We start from the raw sequence: 12020 nt of genomic DNA on the forward strand, positions 1-12020 counted from the left end.
TTCTATAGGGTCTCTGCTAAAATATATTTATATATATATATATATATATATTATAATGTTTGGGGGTTATAAGTAATTTTCTAGCTAAAAATATTGATTTTTACTTGTAAACAAAAAGTGCCAGAAAAGGCCCGGAGCACGATACGATGATACTTGAACAAAAATGAGCTGCATAGTGGAGTTACCAGAAGGAAGCCTTTATTGCACCAATGCCACAAAGAAGCCCGGTTGCAATATGCCTGACAACACCTTGACATGCCCCACCAGGCTTTTTTGTGGTTGTTTTTAGCCTAAAAAAAATAAAACAAATGCAGGCACCACCTCCAAAAACTGGAAGGCTGAAACATATGACATATAGATATCCTTTAAAGCCAGAAGATTAGAACAAGAGCCAAGCATTCTGCATTTCAAATGGAAGTCTAAATATTCCTCTTCATGGTAGTTTTCTTTAAAGTGACCCTGTAGAGACGGCACACTCAGTGCGCCTGGGCGCCGTTGTCAACGGCGCATGCGCTGTAGACATCGGTGCCTGTCTTTTGGAAATATCTCCTAAACCATGTAGGTTTAGGAAATATTTCTTGCACCTACAGGTAAGCCTTAATCTAGGTTTACCTGTAGGTAAAAGTGGTCATGCACATGCCGCCCTGGCTATGCTGTTATTCGCTACAACATAAGCCGATCAGCGGGTCCTGGGCCAATGATATATGGCTGGAACCTGCTGATCGGCTGAGCGAATGACAGAAGAGAGCCCTGTGTTGGTAAACAACACAGAGCTCTCTACATTTGCTTAGTAAAATCAGCACACATTACACATTGTTAGGCACACAGTTAACCCTTTGATCTCCCCTGAATATTAACCCCTACCCAGCCAGTGTCATTAGTACAGTATACAGCACTAATCACTGTATTAATGTCACTGGTGATGTCAGTGGCAGTTAATCAGTTCCCACTCAGTGTCAGTTAGCATCATAAGTCGCTGATCACCGCCATTACTATTATAAAAATAAATAAAAATTCCAGTGTATATACCTTTCTTTGTAGACGCTATATTCATGCAAACAAATCAATATACGCTTATTGAGAGTTTTGTTTTTGTTTTTTATGATTCAGTTTTTATTACATTTTTTTACATTTAGGACAAACCATACAATACTGTACAAAAAGATATATAAAAACAAAGAAAAAAATGAAAGAGTAGACTGTATATATACACTTTTATCTTTGCTCTTCTACCTTAATTCACTTTTCTAAATTTTATCGCTTATCTAATAAACCCTTCTATACAATATTTAGAACCAAAGACATGTAGCAGAATACATTTTGACCTAAATTTATGAAGAAATTTGATTTTTTAATTTTTTATTAGATATGTTTTATAAAAGTAAAAACAAATATATATATTTTTTTCAAATTTTCATTTTTTTTTTCGTTTTTATAATAAATAATAAAAAAACTCAGTGGTGAGCAAATACCACCAAAAGAAATTTTAAATTTAAAAAAATGCTATACATTTCATTTGGGTACAGTGTTGCATGACCGAGCAGTTACCAGTTAAAATAGCGGAGTGTTAAATAGCAAAAATTGGCCGTGAAGGGGGTAAAATCTGCCGGAGCTGAGGTGGATAAGAAGATAATCCATACTTAGGTTTCAGGCAGCCCATGTCATCAAAATCTGCCTCTTTGCTGCTCTCCATCTTCTGCAGGCAATCTGCACTTCTGGAGTGCAGCATCATGGCGGACTTTGAAGACACGGCCACTGGAGAGTTAAATATGGATTTAGAGGTTGGGCTTTGATTACAGGTGTTCCTATGAGGACAGGGTCACTTTAGTAAAAAAATAACGTTGCAAAGTCTGAACTTGGGAAGAGTTGGCGGCAGGTTTTTATATATTCTGCTCTTTTATAAAAATGCTAAAAAATTGGACTGTGTCAGTTTTTTATGCTAATTATAAATCTTTGGTCTTTGTGCTCTTTTAATTAAAAATGCTACCATGCTGAACATTGGATTGTGTCAGTTTCTCCATTACAAATAATAATAAATTATCAATCTTTTGGATGCCAGGTTGCTGAGATGATCCATGCAGTCAAGCAATGACCGCATCTACATAACATATCATGGTGAAGAGGCATTCAGTCTCATCCACATGGGCATCATAATGATGAGATGTAAGGTGGTCACACTATGCTACACCTAAATAATCACACAGGGACAGGCGGCATTGCAAATAGGGAAAGGGGTAGGTGGATTTCCTATGGGTGGAACTTCAAAGGGAAGAGACAAGCGGGAAAATATTAGTGCGAGTATGCTACAGGCCTCCTAACCTGAAGGATGGGGAGGAGCTGGACCTCCTATCACATTTATAAACAGCAGCAAGGCAGGGCAAGGTCATCATAATGGTGGGCTTCAACTATGCCGATATTGACTGGGCAGAATGGACAATTGGTGGATTCCCCGAATAGAAAGAATGTGTCATGGTTATGCAATAGAGTTTTGTCTGTCAGCTTACTTGTCTCCATGTGTTCATCTCTAAAGTCCAGCTGACTCTCACCTGACTGCTTTTATTAACTCTCCTCTAGCATGGCTCCACCCCAGCTCCTATCAGAGAACTCTATATTAACCTCTGCCCTGCAGGCCAGCCCTGCTGATTAACCTTTGTGTGTTTTGGCTTCCTTTTCCTGCCTGCTGTGTGCTCTACGTTTGTTTCTGTTACAGACCTTGGCGTGTTCTCAACTATTCCTGTCTGCTCGTGACCCTGACCTTTGGCGTGTCCCCGACTATCCCTGTTTGCTTGTGACCCTGAACCTTGGCGTGAACTCTGTTGTCCTTGTCTGCTTGTGGCCCTGACCTTGGCTTATTCCTTTACTATCCCTATCCTCCTGCAGCCGTAGGGTCCACTGCCTTGTGGTGCACTCCTGATCCCAACGGTGTGCATCTGTCCCCTAGCCTCAAGGTGACCTGACAGAATGCTTTTCTAGGATAACACAGATCTGGTTGCAGATGTGGAGATTCAGGACAACTTGGGATCCAGCTAACACAGGATAATTACATTCAGCATGAATTATAGGAAAAGGAGGCACAATGGTAGTATGAAATAGGCATGTGCATTTCGTTTCGTTCCGAATCGAAATTCGGACGAATTTTTCATTATTCGGAAATTCGGATGCATCCGAATTTCCGAATGACAAAAGTAAAGAATTTAAACGAATCCGAAAAAAAACGAACAAATTCGAATCGAATTCGAAAACATATTCGAATCGAATTCGAAAACATATTCGAATCGAATTCGAAAACATATTCGAAAACATATTCGAATCGAATTCGAAAACATAATCAAATTAAAAAAAAATAGAAAACATTTTTCTAAAAAAAACAATAAGGTAGAATATAAAATAATAAAGCAATAGAATATGTATATATATATATATATATATATATATATATATATATATATATATATATATATATATATATATATATGTTTTTTTATGCTTTTCTTTTCTATTATTTTATATTCTATAATAGTATTTTCAATTCAAATTCAAATTCATTCTATACGAAATTCGAATTTCGGAACATGGCTTCTGAAGTTTGAATTTCGTATAGAATGAATTCGAATTTGAATAGAAAAGATTAGAACAGAAAATAATAGAAAAGTATAGACTATAAAAACAATAGAACAGAATAGAAGAAAATATAATATATATAATTTATTCTATTCTGTTCTATTGTTTTTCTAGTCTTTTCTCTTCTACTCTTCTACTCTATTCTAATCTTTTCTATTCAAATTCGAATTCATATTATAAGAAATTCAAATTTCGGAAGATGGTTTTATATATATATATATATATATATATATAGAGAGAGAGAGAGAGAGAGAGAGAGAGAGAGAGAGAGAGAGAGAGAGAGAGAGAGAGATATATATATATATATATATATGTGTGTGTGTGTATATGTTATATATATATATATATATAAAACCATCTTCCGAAATTTGAATTTCTTATAAAATGAATTCAAATTTGAATAGAAAAGATTAGAACAGACAAGACTAGAAAAACAATAGAACAGAATACAAAAAATTATATATATTATATTTTATTCTGTTCTATTGTTTGTCTAGTCTATTATTTTCTATTCTAATCTTTTCTATTGAAATTCGAATTCATTCTATACGAAATTCCACTTTCAGAAGCCATCTTCCGAAATTCGAATTTCGTATAGAATGAATTCAAATTCGAATAGAAAAGTTTAGAATAGAATAGAAAAGAATAGCATAGAAAAACAATGAAACAGAATAGAAAATTATATATATATATATATATTATACATATACATATATATATATTATACATAAACACACACACACACATATATATATATATATATATATATATATATATATATATATATATATAAAACATCTTCCAAAATTCGAATTTCATATAGACCGAAATCAAATTTGAATATAAAAGATTAGAATAGAATAGAAAATAATAGAAAAGAATAGACTAGAAAAACAATAGAACAGAATAGAAGAAAATATAATATATAATATATAATATATATATATATATATATATATATATATATATATATATATATATATATATATATATATATATTATATTTTCTTCTATTCTGTTCTATTGTTTTTCTAGTCTATTCTTTTCTATTATTTTCTGTTCTAATTCGAATTCATTCTATAAGAAATTCAAACTTCAGAAGCCATGTTCCGAAATTCGAATTTCGTATAGAATGAATTTGAATTGAAAAGACTATTATAGAATATAAAATAATAGAAAAGAAAAGCATAAAAAAACAATAGAAGAGACTAATACAAAAAAATTACCGTATTTATCGGCGTATAACACGCAGAGGCGTATAACACGCACCCCAAGTTTAGGAGGGAATTTTAAGGAAAAAAAAACTTTTAGGAGGGAAGTTTAAGGGAAAAAAACTTACATTTAAATGCCCATCATTGCAGCCTTCTCAGTGCAGCCTTGCCCCAGTGCAGCCTTGCCCCAGTGCAGCCTTGTCAGTGCAGCCTTGTCAGTGCAGCCTTGTCAGTGCAGCCTTCCCAGTGTCCATTGCAGCCTTATCTCAGTGCAGCCTTGCCCCAGTGCAGCCTTGCCCCAGTGCAGCCTTGTAGCTCGCAGTTTGAAAATCCTGTGATCCCCTGCGATCCTGAGCTTCAAAATCGCCAACCGCGATTTGAAAATGGTGCCGCCGGCGCCAAAATACACAGAGCCGGTCCTCGGCTCTTCTCGGCGGCTCTCGTTCACTTTCGGCTCCACTCGTAGTCCCGCCCGGGATGGGCGTGACTGTGAGCGGAGCTATCCGAACCTAGCCGAGTACACTCGGCTAGGTTCGGGCGGCACTCGAGTGAAGCCGAAAGTGGCCGAGAAGAGCCGAGGACCGGCTCTGTGTATTTCGGCGCCATTTTCAAATCGCGGTCGGCGATTTTGAAGATCTGTCAGCTCAGGATCGCAAGGGATCGGCGTATAACACGCACCCATGATTTTCCCCTGATTTTAAGGGGAAAAAAGTGCGTGTTATATGCCGATAAATACGGTATATATATTTATATATATATATATTTTTTTTTTTCTATGCTGGTCTATTGTTTTTCTATTCTTTTCTATTCTTTTCTATTTTATTCTAATCTTTTCTATTTGAATGCGAAATCATTCTATACGAAATTTGAATTTCCGAAAATGGTTATACAGAAACAGAATGAAATAGAATGAAATCGAATTCGAATAGAAAAGACTAGAACAGAAAAACAATAGAACAGAATAGAAAAAAAAAAAATATATATATATATATATATATACACACACACATCTTCCGAAATTGGAATTTGGTACAGAATGAATTCAAATAGAAAAGATTAGAATAGAACAGAAAATAATATAAAAGAATAGCATAGAAAAACAATAGAACAGAATAGAAAAAAATATAAAATATTCTATTCTAATCTTTTCTATTCAAATTCATTCTGTACCAAATTCCAATTTCGGAAGATGGTTTTATTTATTTTTATATATATATAAAATATTTCTTTCTATTCTGTTCTATTGTTTTTCTATTCTATTCTTTTCTATTAGAATTTGATTTCATTCTATTTCTATATAACTATTTTCTGAAATTCGAATTTTGTATAGAATGAATTTGAATTCAAATAGAAAAGATCAGAATATAATAGAAAATAATAGAAAAACAATAGAACAGAATAGAAAAAATATTTTATATATATATTTTATATATATATATATATATATATATATATATATATATATATATATATATAAAATTCGAATTTCGTATAAAATTAATTTGAATAGAAAAGATTAAAATAGAGTAGAAAGAATAGACTAGAAAAACCATAGAACAGAATAGAATAAGATATAATATATATATATTATATTTTATTCTGTTCTGTTCTATTGTTTTTCTAGTCTATTCTTTTCTATTCAAATTCAAATTCATTCTATACGAAATTCGAATTTCAGAAGCCATCTTCCGAAATTCGAATTTCGTATAGAATGAATTCAAATTCGAATAGAAATGTTTAGAATAGAATAAAAAAGAATAGCATAGAAAAACAATGAAACAGAATAGAAAAAAATATATATATTATATTTTATTCTCTTCTGTTCTATTGTTTTTCTAGTCTATTCTATTTCTATTCTAATCTTTTCTATTCAAATTCGAATTCATTCTATACGAAATTCTAATTTTAGAAGCCATCTTCCGAAATTTGAATTTCGCATAGAATTAATTCAAATTCGAATAGAAAAGTTTAGAATAGAATAGTAAAGAATAGCATAGAAAAACAATGGAACAGAATAGAAAAAAAATATAATATATATATTTAACCATCTTCCAAAATTGGAATTTGGTACAGAATGAATTCGAATTCAAATAGAAAAGCTTAGAATACAATATATTATTTTTTTTTCTATTCTGATCTATTGTTTTTCTATGCTATTCTTTTATACTTTCTATTCTATCCTAATCTTTTCTATTGGAATTCGATTTCATTCTATACGAATTTCAAATTTCGCAAAATGGTTATATATAGTTTACTTTTTCAAATTCAGTTATTGTTTTTTTCGAATTTTATAGTTTTTTTCGAATGTGGTAGAAATTTTTCGAATTTGACAGTTTTTTTCGAATGTGGTAGAATTTTTTCGAATTTAATATTTTTTTCAAATGTAGTAACATTTTTTTTGAATTTGATAGTTTTTTTCGAATGTGGTAGAATTTTTTCGAATTTGACAGTTTTTTTCGAATGTGGTAGAATTTTTTCGAATTTGATAGATTTTTTCGAATTTGACAGTTTTTTTCGAATGTGGTAGAATTTTTTCGAATTTGATAGTTTTTTTCGAATGTGGTAGAATTTTTTCGAATTTGATAGTTTTTTTCGAATGTGGTAGAATTTTTTCGAATTTGATAGTTTTTTTCGAATGTGGTAGAATTTTTTCGAATTTGACAGTTTTTTTCGAATGCGGTCGAATTTTTTCGAATGCGGTCGAATTTTTTCGAATTCAAATACGAAACGGAACGAATTCCGAAAACGAATGTAATGAATGCAACGAATTTAACTAAACGAATTAAGTTAAATAACGAATCGAAACGAAACTAAACTAAACGAATTTTTTCATCCTGCACATGTCTAGTATGAAAACATAACATTTCAAAAGAGCCCACTTTTCTAAAGTGTGCTCAATACTACAAGATATTAAATGGGACCAAATCCTTGAAACATTAAACACTGAGGAAAAATGTGAATGCTTTAGGAACATATTAAATAAAGGTATCTTCCAGTGTATTCCAATGGTCATTAAATATAAAAGAGGGAAAGTTATACATGCGTAACGTAAAAAAAAAAAAAAAAAAAATGGGCTATAAGGCTGGGGGTCATTGTCAGCATTCCAACGCTACAAGGAATGCAATAAGAAATGTATATGAGGGACACATAGCAGAGGAGAGAAAAAAAATCCAAAGAATTTTATATCAACAGTAAAAAACGAGGTCAGAACATATTGGCCCCATAAAGAATTATGAAGGGAAGTTGGTTACAAATGAGAAGGAGAAGGCAACTGTACTAATGCATTCTTTTCCTCCGTTTTTACAAGGAAAAGGAGGGGTATAACAATGACTGTATCGTTAGTAACACATCACAGGATGTACCCTTGTGGCTAACAGAAGCCGGTGTCCGAAATAGAATAGAAAATCACCAAGATCGGATGGCTTATACCCAAGAGTCCTCAAAGAACTCAGTAAGGTTATAGCCAGACTACTATTCCAAATTTTTTGGACAGCATACTGACAGAAATGGTACCAGCTGATTAGCAGAAGGCCCACGTGGTACCAATATTCAACAAAGGTCCAAAACATATACCTGGGGACTAAAGACCCCAATCTAATATCAAAAGCAGGGATGAGTCCGATGTTCGAGTCAAACGTAAGTTTGACTCAAGCATCGTGTGTTCGCTCGTTCACCAAATTTAGAAAATTATGTGGCGTTCGCGGGAACTCCGAGGTCACAGTTTATTGACGGCAGCTGATTGGCCAAAGCATGCACCTGACCTGCATGCTTTGGCCAATCACAGCGTGCTCTGCTGTGAGAGCCATAGTTGGCCAAAGGCAGGGTGCCTTTGGCCAATCATGGCTCAGGGGGCTGAGTCCACGCCCCACACTATGTAAGGCTGCTTACTTAGCGGCCATACATAGTATAATATATATATATGCATATATAATGTAAAAAATGTCATTTAAAATTGCTCACGGCTGTAATGTATTGCCGGATCCCGGCAATACAGATAAAAATCATTGAAAAAAAAATGTATTTTTTTAAATGGCGTGAGGGTCCTTCAAAATCCATACCAAGCCCTTCAGGTCTGTTATGGATTTTAAGAGGAACCCTGTGCCAAAATAAAAAAAAATTGCATGGGGGCCCCCCCAAAATCCATACCAAACCCATAACCGAGCACACAACCTGGCAGGCATCAGGAAAAGGGGGATGAGAGAGCACCCCCCTCCTGAACCGTACCAAGCCACATGCCCTCAACATGGGGAGGGTGCTTTGGGGTCCCCCCCAAAACACCTTGTCCCCATGTTAATGGGGACAAGGGCCTCTTCCCCACAACCCTTGCCCAGTGGTTATAGGGGTCTGCGAGGGTGGGGGGCTTATCAGAATCTGGAAGCCCCCTTTAACAAGGGGCCCCCAGATCCTGCCCCCCATGTGAATCTGGTATCTGGTACATTGTACCCCTACCCATTCACCAAAAAAAGTGTCAAAAAAGTAAAAATGACAGCAGACAGTTTTGGACAATTCCTTTATTTAAAAAAAGTGTTCCGCGATGTCCATCCATCTACAATCACAGCGCAGATGAACCAGAGAAAAAAAATGGAAATACTTTTCCTCCACGGGAGGCGTCCTGCCGACTGCAGCCTTTTCACAATGACATCTGTTATATATCTGAGGGCGAGACCACCCGGTGACATAACTGGTGACCCAGCCCCCTCTGACGTCACATGACGTCACATGACGTCAGAAGGGGACGGGGTCACCTGTTTACATCACTGGGTGGCCCCGCCCTCAGCTATATAACAACTGTCACCGGGAAAAGGCTGCAGTCGCAGGGATGCCTCCCATTGAGGCAAAGTTTCTCCATCGTCTACACTTTTTTTTTTAAAAGAAGGAATTGTCAAAAACTCTGCTGTCATTTTTACTTTTTTGACACTTTTTTTGGTGAATGGGTAGGGGTACAATGTACCCCATACTCATTCACATAGAGGGGGGGCGGGATCTGGGAGCCCTCTTGTTAAACAGGTCCCCAAACACTTTTTATGGCAATAACTTGCATCTAAGCCTTTAAAATGAGCACTTTTGATTTTTCACGTTCATGACTTTAACGGCGTTCATGCATTTGCACAAATTTTTTGCCTGTTCGCATGTTCTGCTGCAAACCTAACTGGGGGGTGTTCAGCTCATCCCTTATCAATAGTATGTAACTATTTGAGGGGATGAGAAGGGACCATAACCAAGAATTTGCTGATGGAAACAGTATCATTAGTAGTAATCAGCATGGGTTTATGAAAAGTCATTCTTGTCAAACCAATCTGTTAACAATTTCTGTGGAAGTTAGCTGCCATCTAGATAATGGAAGGCCTGTGGATGTGCAGACTGCATGAACCTCCCTCCTTCCTGGGGTGAGCAAGCTCACCATCCATGGTGAATGAGTTTCCTACCTCCTCCTCCCTCTCTTTTCTCTCCTGCCTCTGAGTACACAGATGTAAATGGAGCTCTTTTGACTCTGATGTAAGTGGGGACTTTGGTGAGCAGAGACCCACTTACTTTAGAGTTCCCTTTCACACTAGAGTCCACAGCATTCCCCCTTACATCAGAGTCCCCCCCCCCCTTTAATCAGGGTTCTCAAAGCACCCCTTACATTAGAGTTTCCCTTTACATTAGAGTCCACAGAGCTGCCCCTTACAGTGAAATTCTGCAGACACTGATGTAAGGGAGGCTCTGCAGACTGCAAATTCAGATGTAAAGGGGAACTCTGTGAGTTCAGATGTAAAGGGGAACAATGCTGGTTCAGATGTAAAGGCTGCAAGTCTGCTGCAGAACATGTGAAGGGGTCCTACTGCGGGACCATAATGAAGGGCCCTGCGATGGGAGTAAAGGCCTCAGAGATCAGTGGGAAGGGCTCTGGAATCAGGGGGAAGGACCCCAGGGATAAGAGGTCAGGGGAGCCCTTCATGGTTTCTTGCACCGGAGCCCTGAAGAGGGTTATGCCTCTGTTATATATGTATTTACCACATCCCAAATGGTGCTCCAGATCACAATTTTAATTTATATATGGTCATTGGGAAGATTGCTCCCTACATGTGTGATCATTGGAAAGAAACCCCCCTTACAGATAGCTAAAAAGATCATTGGTTTCATTGGTTACTCATCTGAGAAGCAGATATTGCTTATTGCACAAGGAACCCTAAGCAACCTCTGGAGGAACCCTAGCTGAGAAAGGCCACCTTATATACTTCCTGAGGGTGCACATTCTACAATAAAAAAAATCACTGGTAGATATGAACTTGGAAAATGTTGCTTTTGGCACTCCATGTTCTTTAATTAACCTCTTTGTGAGCTCCAAATGACGGCTACAGAGCGGACCTACATTGCCGGGACGCCATCATATGACATCCTCCTGTGCATGAGCTGCCTGTGCGCCCCCCTGGGGGGCGCGCACGGCGTGCTCTGTGATCACAGAGTCAATGAGACTCCACTGATCACAGATCGGAGTAAGGGGCCGATCCCGGCCCCTAACCACATGATCTGCTGTCAGCCATAGACAGCTGATCACATAATGTAAACAGAAGATCGGTAATTCTTTTTTTTTCTGTCAGCGTGAGAAGAAAAAGCCAATCTTCTGTGAAAGGTACATCGGTCCCGAAGAGGAAGAGCCACAGCCACCTTATCTGTGCCCACCAGTGCCGCCTGCCAGTGCCACCTGCTAATGCCCACCAGTGCATATCAGTGCCATCAATCAGTGCCCACCAGTGTATATCAGTGCCACCAATCAGTGGCACCTATCGATGCCCACCAGTGCCACCTATCAATGCCCATCAGTGGTGCCAATCAGTGCCCATCAGTGCCTCAGTGCCTTATCATCAGTGCCACCTAGCAGTGCTGCCTATCAGTGTCACTACTACTGCTGTGGGTCTGATGAAGAGGGTCCTCCCTCGTAACACGTTTTTTGTGATGCCATCTGGTTCCCCCTAACACCTGGTCCAGTTTGCAGATGTCTAGAGACACTGTTCCAATTGTTGGAGCATTGATAAGCCTTTTTATAAGGTCATTTGTGAGTATTATTACTCTTATGCCCCGTACACACGATTGGACTTTCCAACAACAAAACCGTGGAATTTTGTTCGAAGGTTGTTGTCTCCAACTTGTCTTGCATACACACGGTCACACAAATGTTGGCCAACAATTACGAACGTGGGAACG

This window comes from Aquarana catesbeiana, linkage group LG03, assembly GCF_042186555.1.
Source record: "Aquarana catesbeiana isolate 2022-GZ linkage group LG03, ASM4218655v1, whole genome shotgun sequence".
In the NCBI taxonomy this organism is placed as follows: Eukaryota; Metazoa; Chordata; class Amphibia; order Anura; family Ranidae; genus Aquarana; species Aquarana catesbeiana.